The sequence below is a fragment of the Jaculus jaculus genome, chromosome X, assembly GCF_020740685.1.
Source record: "Jaculus jaculus isolate mJacJac1 chromosome X, mJacJac1.mat.Y.cur, whole genome shotgun sequence".
NCBI lineage: Eukaryota > Metazoa > Chordata > Mammalia > Rodentia > Dipodidae > Jaculus > Jaculus jaculus.
This window is the reverse complement of record NC_059125.1, coordinates 6812556-6826139: the sequence shown is the minus strand read 5'-3', so window position 1 is coordinate 6826139 and position 13584 is coordinate 6812556. Positions and strand designations below refer to the sequence as shown.

At 42.5% G+C, this 13584-nt stretch overlaps 1 pseudogene; it reads left to right on the top strand.

The window, feature by feature from the left end:
- The first annotated feature begins 352 nt into the window (after positions 1-352).
- On the top strand, positions 353-8482 carry LOC101615007 (annotated as a pseudogene).
- Positions 8483-13584: the final 5102 nt, after the last annotated feature.

Below are 13584 nucleotides of genomic sequence, written 5' to 3'. Positions count from 1 at the left end.
GACAAAGACTTGAATGGGGAAAACCTATGCACACAAACAAAACAAGATACTCCACTACAAACATCAACCTCAGCCAGCAGTCGTTGAAAATCTCCAAAGACACAGAACTCAAGTTTTGAGGGCCTCAAACACTAGCTCACCAACTCTGATTATGTGCAATGTGTGAGGTGACATTATACGTGAACCTCCCAGAAACTCAAAGCAGAAGTCGAGCCTCTTTCTGTCTGCACTGGCCTTGTCATACAAGAGATAGATGATTTCTCCACATCTTTATTCACTCACTGTGATTCTCCTGCTGGAACCTCCCCATTAACTGGTAAAACTATCAACTTCTGGCATTATTATGCTGGCAATGAATGGTAGCATTAAGGACGTGGCAAAGGGGAGCCTGAATACAAAAAAGAAGTACATTAGTTACTTTTCTTGTTACCATGACAAAATACCTGACAAAGGCAACTTAAGGAATGCAAAATTAATCTTTGGTTCAGAGTTTGAAGGTACAATTCATCATGATGGGAAAGCATGGTGGCAGAGCCATGAGGCAGCTGCTGAGAAAAAGAGGTTGTGGGCTGGAGGGATGGCTCAGTGGTTAAAGCCAGATGCACAAGGTGACACATGGGTCTGGCGTTCATTTCCAATGGCTAGAGGCCCTGATGCACCAATTCTCTCTCTCTTTCTCTCTCTCTCTCTCTCTCTCTCTCTTCTCTCTCTGCTTGCAAAAAACTAAAAAAGAGGTTGCCCAACGTTCAACTAATGCCTTCTAAAGTAACTCATTCTATTTTCTGACCATTTTAATCATCAAATACATCAAAATAGGTCTCTAGTCTGTAATGTGGAATAATGAATCTTAGCCAACGCCATCCACTGATACATCTCAAATGTCTAAATAGTGACAGGTACCAATTAGTTGTTCAAACTATTTGTCAGATGAATGAATGCATCCTAGTGGCTTCCCACAATGATTCTTATTCTACTCTAGCCAACCTTAAATCATAATCATATATTTTTCAAGAACACTACTACATTTGCCCAACCCCCATTGCAAGTTTCTTCTTTTCCAAGTTTAACATTCTTGGTTTGTTCAACTATTTCTTTTTTAAAAAATTGTATTTAAAGCCAGACATGGTGGTGTATGCCTTTAATCCCAGCACTCAGGAGGCAGAGGTAGGAGGATTGCCATGAGTTCAAGGCCACCCTGAGACTACATAGTGAATTCCAGATCAGCTTGAGCTAGAGTGAGACCCTACCTCAAAAAAAACAGTGTACTTATTTATTAGAGAGAGAGAGAGAGAGAACGGACATGCCAAGGTCTTTAGCTGCTGCAAACAAACTCCAGATGCATGAGCCACCTTGTGCCTCTGGCTTATATGGTCCTGGGAAATCAAACCTGGGTCCTTTGGCTTCACAGACAAGTGCCTTAACCACCGTACAATCTCTCCAGCCCTCAACTATTCCTTAAAAGATGTACTACTCAACAAAGGTTTGGGGGGGGGCTAGTTGTTATGCAATCAGCACTGCAGAAAGACGAGGTTCTCAATGACTTCTACAAGTAATATCTACTCTACTCCTCAGAGACCAGCTATGCCATCCATCCTTACTGTCTTCATTTATCCACTGAGGTAGATTTGAAAGGCTGTGTACAATGGCTAATAGAAACACAGATGGACAGTGCATTAGTCAAGATTCTCTAGAGAGAACCAATAGGGTATGCATACAGATGTATGAAAGGGGATTTATTAGAGAAATTGCCTCATGCAAGAGCACAGTGGCTCTGTTCAAGTTGGAAAGCCTCAGAACCATGAAAGCTGGTAGTGTAATTATCAGTTCACACCAAAAATTCTGACTACCAGAAGGGTTTGCTAGTATTGAGTCCTTGTATCCAAACGCTGGCAAGTCTGGAGTTCTGGTGTCCAAGGCAGGAGATGAGCATGTCCCAGCTCACAGATGGAGAGGTGCTGCAGTCAGGTTCGCATTGCTGGTAGAAATCACCCAACCAAGATCAGTTTGTGGGAAAAAAATAGGTTTATTTTGGTTCACAGGCTTGAAGGAGAAGCTCCATGATGGCAGGGGAAAATGATGGCATGAGCAGAGGATGAACATCACCCCCTGGCCAGCATAAGGTGGACAATAGCAACAGGAGAGTGTGCTAAACACTGGCAAGAGGAAACCGGCTATATCACCCATAAGCTCACCCCAACAATACACCGCCACCAGAAGGCTTTAATTTCCAGTTGCCATCAGCTGGAGAAACTAGCTTTCAGAACACTTAAGTTTATGGGGGGCACCTGAATCAAACCACCACAAGAGGCAAGTAAGTCACTTAATGTATTTGTTCTCTCCAAAGCCCCCAGCCAATTGGATGACACTCAGACACTCATCTGTGTTCAGGACAGGACTTCCCCACCTAAGCCAGTCAGATTCACACGCTAACCTCCTCTGTAAACACCTTCACAGACATACTCAAAATAATGTTCTTCTGGGTTTCTTGCTAGCCCTCAATCCACTCATCACTTTAAAATACAAACATTATAGGGCTGGAGAGATAGTTTAATGGTTAAGGTGCTTTTCTGTGAAGCCTAAGGACCCAGGTTTGAGTCCACAGCACCCACGTAAGCCAGACGTACATGTTGGTGCATGAGCCTGGAAAATTTTGCAGTGGCTGGATTTCCTGGCATGCCCATTCTCATTCTCTCTCTCTCTCTCTCTCTTTCTCTCTCTCTCTCTCTCTCTCTCCCCGATCTATCTATCTGTCTCTCTTTTTTTCTCTCTCTCTCTCTCTCACACACATACACACACACTTTCTCTCTCAAAAGGGAGAAAAATTAAAATATATTTTTTAAAAAGACAAACATCATAAAAGATGTTGGCTATTTTGCTTCAATATTGTCTGGCTACTTTATCCATGAGGAGGGGAGAGGAAGAAGGGAGGTAGGGTAGGAGAGTTGAAGGGATTCAGAAAATAAGTAGAGCATTCCAAATATTAAAAGCAAAAACTCTTAAGTTTTCAAGAAAGGCCATGAATTCCCCAAATTATAGACTGATGAAACTGATAATGGTTCTGTCTCAGAGGTTAGAAGACCTTTCCCCTAAAGTGCCAGAGAGGCACTATTTGAGGCTTTTAGAGGGAAAAAAAAAATGAGACTAACCTGGCACTACTTTGCAACTTCAAGCAATGTTTCTCAACCTTGGTTTCCCATTGGCATCATTTACAAATTCTTAAGAACAAAAAAAAAAAAAAAAAAAAGAGGGCCTCCTGAGAACCTACCCCAGGGATTCTGATTTAATTGGTCTGGGAAGCAGGCTGCTTCTTACTGCCTCCAAGTGGTTCTAATGCACTGCCCCTACATTCATACAAATTCCTAGGGCCCCCTTTTTCCTCTTAAGCCAATTATAGAGTACTGTATCTGGCCTTCACTTACTTTTCAAAATCAAATTGGCTGGCAAGCAGATGTACTCACCCATGCACAAATTGTCTCTGGCTGCATCTGCACTTGGCCAGCAGTGTCCAGTGGTACTGCGGAGGCTGTGACTCCCACACTGAAGGAGTCACCGTAGCACTGTAGAGGAACACGTTTGCCAGCTCTGACTTAGAAATAACCACTAAATTTACTATTCTATCATTTGGGACATTTATGGCCTCTAGAAAACTCTAGACACTATTAGATAATGGTTTATTTTTCTAAAACATTTTATATGCCGAAAAATATTTATTTGTTTCTTGATCTATTTATTTATGAAAGAGAGGGAGGGAAGGAGAGAGAGAGAAAGAATGAAAGAGAGTACGTGTGTGCCAGGAACTCCCTCTTGCTACTGCAAAAGAAGTCCAGATGCATGCAGCACTTCATGAATCTGGCTTTACATGGATGTGGGGAATCAAACCCCGGCTGGCAGGCTTTGCAAGCAAGCACCTTTAATTGCTGAGCCATCTACCCAGTCCTAAACAAAAAAAAAAAATAATAATAAGTAAATACAGCAAAGTAGAATAGAGACAAGTTGAGAAGAAGAAGGTATTCAGTGGGGGGAGGCAAGAAGGTAATGAGAGGTGAATAGGATCAAAATACAATATAGAGCTGGAGAGATGGCTTAGGGGTAAACACTCTTACCTACAAAGTCAAAGGACCCAGGTTTGATTCCCTGGTACCCATGTTAGCCAGATGCACAAGGTGGTGCTTGCATCTGGAGTTTGTTCGCAGTAGATGAAGGCCCTGGAATGCCCATTCTCTTTCTCTTTCTCTGTCTCTCTCTCTCTCTCTCTCTCTCTCTCCCTCTCTCTCTCTCTCCTTCTGTCTCTCTATCTCAAATAAAGTAAATAAAAATACAATATTTACATGCATAAAAATTTTCAACCAGGGCTAGAGAGATGACTTCGTGTTTAAGGCATTTGCCTGCAAAGCCAAAGGACCTCGGTTCAATTCCCCAGAACCCACATAAGCCATATGTACAAGGGGGCACATGTGTCTGGAGTTTGTTTGCAGTGGCTGGAAACCCTGGCATGCCCATTCTCTCTCCTCCTCTCTCTACCTCTTTCTCTCTCTCAAATAAATAAAAATAAAGTTTAAAAAGAATTTCAACCAATTTAAAAGTACTATATAGACATCCATAAAATGCAGGAAAATATATAAAAATTGTTGTGCCCTTGCATGAGTATATATAGTTCTCCTAAATAAATTCCCCGTGCTTCCTTACAAAAAGTAACTCAAGTCAGGTGCGGCGGCACGCACCTCCAATTCCAGCACTTAGTAGGGCTGAGATAGGAGGATCACCATGAGTTCAAAGCCAGCCTGGGCTAGAGAGTGAATTGCAGGTCAGCCTGGGCTAGAGTGAGACTGCCTCAAAAAAAAAAAAAAAAAGGAAAGAAAGTCTATGTTGACAATATAAATCAATATTTACTGAAAAAAGAAACTCTGGCAATATGTTTGCAGTATCACCTATTGCAACACTGAAGAGGAGAGACACGTAATAGAAAACCTTTTAAACATTCAATAACTACCATGTACCTGAGACCATTGACCAGAATAAGTGTATGCTTTATGTGTTTGCTTATTTCCTATTTGAACATTTCACTGTGTGCATTCAAGCTTCCTACTCCACTCCCTGAACTTGCAAACTATTGAAACCAGAGACTGTAATATTAACAAGCAACATTTGGCATGTCATGTCTACTTAATATACACTACCTGGTACAGAATAAGCAATGTGTGTGAGGCAGATACTGTTGCTATTGGACTGTGTTGTGGACATTTGGAAATTTCACTCTGTAGATTTTTCTATACCTCTGACCAATGGCCCATTGATAATAAGTCCTAAAATAAACCTGAACTTTTCCAAGTGAGGAATGTATGGAAAGACGTCTGTAAGAATACCTACCCCATTTGTCTTTCCCTAGGTTATTCACTTACTGCATAATAATCTGAATTTCTGAGCTCATTTAGCATGATCTGCTGTAACATAGGGGATATATGAATACCACATAGTGTAAATATTAATAAAGTTGTGTCTTTCATATGTGCATGGCTCCATCCCAGGTGAATTATTATTGTAAGTGATATTTTTCTCTGTTGCATGTACAGTTAATGCAGGGGTTTTTTTTTCTCCATATTCCTTTAGCATGGGTTACTGACAAGCCCTAGAAATTTCCACAGCCAGAAAAACCATCAGGGTATATGGGCCTGCTTCAATCCCAGACTCGCTCTGGTTCTAAGAGCTGATATGTTCAAAGGAGCCCAGGGAGACTACCCAAAGCCCCCAGATACTAAGGATGTGATTATACTACCCACATGAAAATCACTGAGTTTGGTCAATAACCTTGGGAGGAAAATAATCATCAAGCCCAAGAAAACGCTTACTGTATGGGATGCTTTCACCACTCAGAAGCTCTTTCGGTGAAGGGAAATTCCTGAGAATTTACAAAGGCTTCAGATCTTCAGAGTGCCACCTGAAGTTTTTACTACCTTCATTTGAGTCACAAATAATAAAAGATTGCACAACATACGTCAGCATAACATACACCACGTTATAAATGAATGGATGGTTTGACATCTTAGAAGACGTGGGAGCTCATTTTGATTACCCCAGAGTCATAAATATTCAAAATAGCCAACATTCGACAGGTTGTGGAGTAGCCTGAAAAGCTCCTCTTACCTCCACTTCAGCTGAGGGGCCCTCACATTACACAGAAGTCACTGACTTGTTTCCCCACCAGTCGTGATAGAGAGCATCATCAGTGATATCTAGAAATCCACTTCCAGTGATCACAAAGAGGTACTGATGTATGTCTAATGTTGAAAGAGTACTTTTTGTGATTGCATTTTCTTTGAAAGCAATCAGTCCATGGTGTGTTTGTGGTATTTTTCTCTCTGCCAAAGTATTGAACTAGCCAGAAGATTTCTGCTCCATATACAACATAACAAAGTTTAGTCCATGAAATCACAAAAAAGTAAATTGTTTTGAGTTGATGGCTCACTGGGTAGAGTGCTTGATATACAAGCATGAGGGCCTGAGTCCAACCCCCAGTACCCATGTATAATGCTGGGGATGCTAACAAGTTGTTGGTAAATTAGGCTCTCAATGTCCTCAATACATTATAGCCTATTGTCAAGGCTCGTGGTTGTCCACCAAAACTGGATGATAAGAGCTTATTGCTGAACACGCATCCTTTCGTTGCAGATCATGGATAAATCAAGGTGAAGTTGAGCTGGAAGCCTCCTCCCTGTTGACTAGCTGTCATGATGCTGGAAAAAGCTATGCAGCCTGTTGGGAGAGAAAAGTCTTCAATGGTCTTAACTAGCAGTGGACCCTGCAACCTTTAAGATTGGCCAGCCAGACTAAATGTGCCAACTGGTGCAATGGTGGCATGCCTGTTATGGGAGAGAGCAACTGTTCTGTTTGGGTTTGAGTTCCACTCCATGGAGGGAATTCTTGCCTGGAACTGAAAACCTAATCAAAAGCTTATGGCAGGGGAGGTCATGAGCCTTAGGAGTATAAAGCCTGCTCTTGTCTGGATAAATGCATATATTACTCCCACCAAATTGCCATAAAAGCACTACACTCAGTGTTCATACCATATATTAATGCTACTCTCACTTCTGGTTAGAGAAGCTTCTCTTTTCAGAAGGTGATGACCACTGGGATGGCCCAAAAGGCAACATAGTGCTGAGAATAACGGATGGAGAAGTGTCCAGCATTGAAACATCTCTATCACACCCTCCAAGGCTCAGGGTCCAATGTGGAAGAGGTAGAAGAAAGAATGTAAGAGCCAAAGGAGGAGTACCGCTCCTTAAATACAACTGTCTGGACAGAATTTGGCCTCGATATCCAAGACCTCACAGTGCCTAGCAGTACCCACACAAGACCCTCATAATAGGAGAAAAGGATGATGACATCAAATTAAAAGAGAGATTAATGGAGAGAGGGAGGGGATGTAATGGAGAGCAGAGTTAAAAAGGGGAAAGCGGGGAGGGGAGGGAAGTACCATGGTTTGTTTTCTGTAAGTATTGACGTTGTCAATAAATATATACACATCTTGGCTCCCCGCCCTCCCGCTCCCGCCGGTGCCGTCGTCTGGCGGCTCCTCTTGCGCTGTCACTCCCGCCTCCAAGCTATGTTCCTGGCGGACAGGCGTCCACAGCGACTCTGATCAACTTGTATCACAGGAGCTGTGTGTTTTGGCTGCCATTCAGAAGAAACTGGTGATTGTCCCTGATGGAGCCCGTGGAAAGACATGCTTCCTCAGTCTTCAGCAAGGACCAGTTCCCAGAGGTGTGTGTGGCCGCAGTGGTTGAGAACCATGTAGCAGATATGGAAGCGGATGGGAAGCAGGTAGAGTCGGCTTTGTGGGACACAGCTGGACAGGAAGATTATGATCGCCTGAGGCCCCTCTCCTATCGAGACACTGATGTTGGATTGATGTGTTTCTCCATCCACAGCCCTGAGAATTTAGAGAATATCCCAGAAAAAAAAATGGACTCCAGGGCTGGAGAGATGGCTTAGCGGTTAAGCGCTTGCCTGTGAAGCCTAAGGACCCCGGTTCGAGGCTCGGTTCCCCAGGTCCCACGTTAGCCAGATGCACAAGGGGGCGCACGCGTCTGGAGTTCGTTTGCAGAGGCTGGAAGCCCTGGCGCGCCCATTCTCTCTCTCTCCCTCTATCTGTCTTTCTCTCTGTGTCTGTCGCTCTCAAATAAATAAATAAATAATTTAAAAAAAAATGGACTCCAGAAGTCAAGTCTTTCTGTCCCAACGTACCCATTATCCTTGTTGGGAATAATGATGAGCACACAAGACGAAGCAGGAACCAGTAGATGCTGAAGAAGGCAGAACTATGGCAAACCAGATTGGCACTTTGGGGTACATGGAGTGTTCAGGAAAGACCAAAGATGGGGTGAGGGAGGTCTGTGAAATGGCCATGAGAACTGCTCTGCAAGCCAGACATGGGAAGAAAAAATCTGGGTGCCTTGTCTTGTGAAACCTTGCTGCAAGCACAACCCTCATGGGATTAATTTTGAAGCACTGTTTCTTAATCTTAGCATATGGTTACTGGCCTTTTTCATTTATCTATAATTTACCCAAGATTACAAATCAGATGTCATCTTGCTAGCAGTATTTAGAAGCCAACCGTGATTATTAATGATGTCCAATCTGTCTGACCCACTGGGGTCCTTTTCACACCCCTCTAACAGCCCCCCTGCATGCCACCTGACAAACCTGGCGCTAATTCTTTCTAGAAAGAGAAACAGTTGGTAACTTTTGTGAACTAGGCTGTAACTACCTTATAACTAACATGTCCTGCCTATCTGTCAGTTGCAAGGAACTCTGGTGAGTCACTACTTCAGAGCTTTACTCCTTAACAAATTTGATTGGCAAAGCTCTGGGGTAGGATCCAGTTGTTTTTTGTTTGTTTGTTTGTTTGTTTGTTTGTTTAAAAGAAAAACAAACATGCTCGGCCAGAAAGGCCCAAGTCCATGCAGCTGTGGCAAAGTTACTGTCTTGTGGTTTCATGTTAGTTACCTTATGGTTACTGTGTAATTAGTGCCACTAAATGTATGTTACCAAAAATAAATATATCTACTCCAGACTAGATGTAGTATTTTTTGTAAAATTGGATTTCCTATTAGTGATATTTGTCATTCCCACAAAAAAGTGTATTTTTTTTTTTTTTTAGAAAAAAAGAAAAAGAGGGCCGGAGAGATGGCTTAAGAGTTAAGGCATTTGCCTGCAAAGCCAAAGGATACCAGTTCAACTCTCCAGGACCCATGTAAGCCAGATGCACAAGGAGGCACATGCATCTGGAGTTCATTTGCAGTGGCTGGTGGCCCTGGTGTGCCCATGCTCGCTCGCTCTCTCTCTCTCTCTCTCTCTCTCTCTCTCTCTCTCTCTCTCTCCACCTTTCTCTCACGCAAATAAATAAGTAAAATAAAGTGTATTTGGAAATAAAGTCAGATGGAAAATTCATTTTTGAAATTCCCGTTTTGTCACTTTCTCTGATAAAATATGGCCATATCTCCCCTTGGCAGCCCTACATATCCGGGTACCCCTCCAGAGCCAGGCTAAGTAGATAGGAATTTGGTTTCATGTCTGAGGCAATTAGACACTTGGAGGTTGACAAAGCCTTTCTCACCTGGACTGTAGAGTCTGGCTCTCATTCTCAGTGTTCCTCTCTTTGCACTGGATCCAGATTCCCTCCCAGTGGAGCCACCAGTTCTTATGGGTGGCACTGGGGTTTTTCCTCTTCTTTCCTGCTGACTAAACTTTTTTTTCTGTACCAGTTAATGTTTTCCAATTAATAGAATAAAAGCAATTTTCTAAAACAAAATTTATACATATATATTTTTAAAATTTATTTATTTAAAGACTATGGCTAGGAAGATGCACAAACCCTGGGGATGGGGGAACTACTACTGTGGTCTGTAGGCGCATATTATGCACATAAAACTGCCTTCTAAGTATTTATGTTTATGCTCATATATTAATGTTACTCTCACCTTTGGTTAGAGAAGCTTCACTGTTCAGATGACAGTGACTACTGGGGTGATTCAAAAGTCACTATAGGGCTGGAGAGATGGCTCAGCAGTTAAGGTGCTTGCCTGTGAAGCCTAAGGACCCAGTTTCAATTTAACCAGGACCTACATCAGCCAGATACACAAGAGCACATGCATCTGGAGTTCATTTGCAGGGCTAGAGGCCCTGGCATGCTCAATCTCTCCCTCCCCTCCCCTCATAAATATTATTTTTTCCAAGGTAGGGTCTCGCTGTAGCTCAGGCTGACCTGTAATTCACTATGTAGTCTCAGGGTGGCTTCGAACTCATGGTGATTCTCCTACCTCTGCCTCCCAAGTGCTGGGATTAAAGGTATGTGCCAGCATGCCTCCCTAATTTTTTTTTTTTAATCACTGTAGTACTGAGAAACGGTGACAGTGGAATGATCAGCACTGAGGTATTTCTATCACACGCTCCAAGGCACAGGAACATGAAGAAGAGGTGGCTGACAAAATGTAATCCAAAGGAAGGGAGGGTGTTTTGCAGTACTGTCTCCCAGATGCAAAGTGGCTATGGCATTCATGACCTCACACTGGCTATGCATGCCCACATGACCTGCATAATAGGAAGGGGTAAAATGATGACATCAAAATAGACCATAGACTAATTAGAAAGAAGAAGGAATCCAGTAGATGGGTGATTAGAAAGTGGGGATAAAGGAGGGTGGTTGGTACAGTGTACTTATGCATGAAGGTTGTCAATGAAAAGTCAAAAAAAAAGAAGAAAAAGAAAATGCTGGATATGGTAGTATATGACTTTAATCCCAGCACTGGGGAAGCAGAGACAGGGAAAAACCTTGTAGCTTACTTTCTAGCTAATCTAGCCAAATCAGTAAGCTCCAGGTTCAGTGAGAGACCTTGCCTCAAAAAAGCAGGGGGAGGGCTGGAGAGATGGCTTAGCAGTTAAATGCTTTCTGTGAAGCCTAAGGACCCTGGCTCGAGGCTGGATTCCCCAGGACCCACGTTAGCCAGATGCACAAGAGGGCACATGCATCTGGAGTTTATTTGCAGTGGCTGGAGGCCCTGGTGCGCCCATTCTCTGTCTATCTGCTTCTTTCTCTCTCTGTCTGTCACTCTCAAATAAATAAAAATAAACAAAAGAAATTTTTAAAGGGGGCGGGGAATAGTGGAGAACAGTGAAGCTTCTCTAACCAAAGGTGAGAGTAACATTAATATATGAGCATAAACATAAGTACTTAGAAGGCAGTTTTATGTGCATAATATGCACCTACAGACCACAGTAGTAGTTCCCCATCCCCTGGGTTTGTGCATCTTCCTAGCCATAGTCTTTAAATAAATAAATTTTAAAAATATATATGTATAAATTTTGTTTTAGAAAATTGCTTTTATTCTATTAATTGGAAAACATTAACTTAGGAAGACACCCAGTGTCAAAGTCTAGCTTCCACATGGGCACACACACACACCCCTCCCTGAACAGTGAAAATCATCTGCTCTCTCCTTTAGCAGCTCATGCTAACAGTGGTAGAGGAGAGGGACTAGACCCCAGTCATCAGCCACACTTCAGACACAAGTGCTAAAGGTAGATTCTGACTCCATCTGCTTGCCTCCCAAATCCACTTTATCTGCTCTTCACAGCAATGCTTCAGATTACATCCTAAATATAGCAAGACTGCTTAGTAATTAAAATAAAACTGGAGAGATGGCTCAGCCGTTAAAGGTGCTTTCTTGCAAAGCCTGAAGGCCCAGGTTCAATTACCCACTGCCCACATAAAACCAGATGCGCAAGTTGATACATGCTACTGGAGTTCCATTTGCAGTGACAGGAGGCCCTGGGGTGCCCGTTCTCTCTCTTCTTCTCTGTCTTATCATTTTCTTTCTCTCTCTCTCTCTTTCTCTCTCCATGCAAATAAATAATAAAGTATTTTTAAAAGATTGGAATCATTCTTTGAGGGAAGATTTTTGTATTGGAGCCAGAGTCTCTCACTGTAGCTCCAGTTGGCCTGGAACTCACTATGCATCCCAGACTGACCTTGCAACTATCCTCCTGCTTCAGACTCCCAAATGCTGGGATTACAGGCATAAGGCAGATTGAAAATCAATCTTTTTCTTCATGTTTTCCCATATATATGTGTGTGGCATACACATGTGTAGACACATTCATACGCATGTGGACAAATGTGGGGGGTGCGTATGCACATGTCGTGCATATGGAGGCCAGAGGTCAATGTTCAGCATTTTCCCCAATAACTCTCCACCTTAAGTTTTGAGACAGGGTCTCTCACTGAATCTAGAGCTCACTGATTCAGCTAAACAAGCTAGCCATTAAGCTCTAGCAGTCTTCCTGTCTCCACCTCTCCAATGCTGGGAGTATAAGCATGCTCTAGCATGCCTGGTGTTTTACATGGCTGCTGGAAACCTTAAGTAAGGTCCTAATGCTGGCTCAGTAAGCACCTTCCCGCCTTAGCCATCTCTCCAGCCTGGGATCAATCAATCACCTGATAATATCTGTTGATCATATCCAAAGCTGATGTAGTTCCTCTAGTTGATGCAAAACAGAACTCTTGCTCCAAAGTGAGGGAGCGATCATGTATTCTGAGCTCAGTCTGAGTGATCATGGCCTGGGAACACGGATTCAGGTTTTTCCAAATGATGTGTTCCAGTGTGGAAGCAGTTACATGAAGTTTATGTGGTCATAAGACAAAGCATGTACAAAATACCTTGGTGACAACATCAGGTAGGCAGGTTATGGCAAAGCAGGGAGATCTCTGCTACAGGCCTCAGCTCTACTTGATGACATTCTTCTTTTGGGGGTTGGTGGAGGCTAAGGGTCTGCTACGTTAAAACTTTCCAGAGGTTTTACCTGGTTGTCAAAACGATGCTAGGTCAAGAGCAAAGATTGATGATAAATAGCTTTGGGGATGATTAGAGATAGCTCAGGATAATTTTAGAGCTCCTAATTTTCTGCAATCACAGAAGTTCTGATCAGTCAATCATCATGTAGAACCTTCATGATACAGGTGACAGTTCTATGGAACTTCATTCAACATGTATGATCTAACAATTCTACTCCTAGGCATGTATCCCAGAGAAATAAATACTCACACACAAACACGTGTACATGGATGTTCATAGCAGCATTAGTCATAGCAACCAAAATGTAGAAACATCCTATCAACTAGTGAATAAACATTATGTGCTATTTCCATACAATGGGATATTATCCAGCCAGAAAGGAAATTCTCAGACAACATGGATGAACCTTAAAAATAACATTCTAAGTGAAAGATGTCTGACACAAAAACTACATGCATATGACTACATTAATATGAGCTGTCCAGATAAAAGCCAATCTTATGCAGATAAAAAATAGATTAGTGCTTATCAGCAGCTGGGATGGGGTGGGGAAGGTGAGGAATGAGGAGCGACTGCTAATGACTAGGTTTCTTTTTGAAGGATGGTGAAAATCTTGTAAATTACATTGTGCTAATAACTGCACAATTTTGTCACATTTTGAAAGGGTAGATGTTATAGTACGTGAATTATATCTACAATTAAAGAGAAGGAGACACAGGCAGTGTCTGATGGCAAG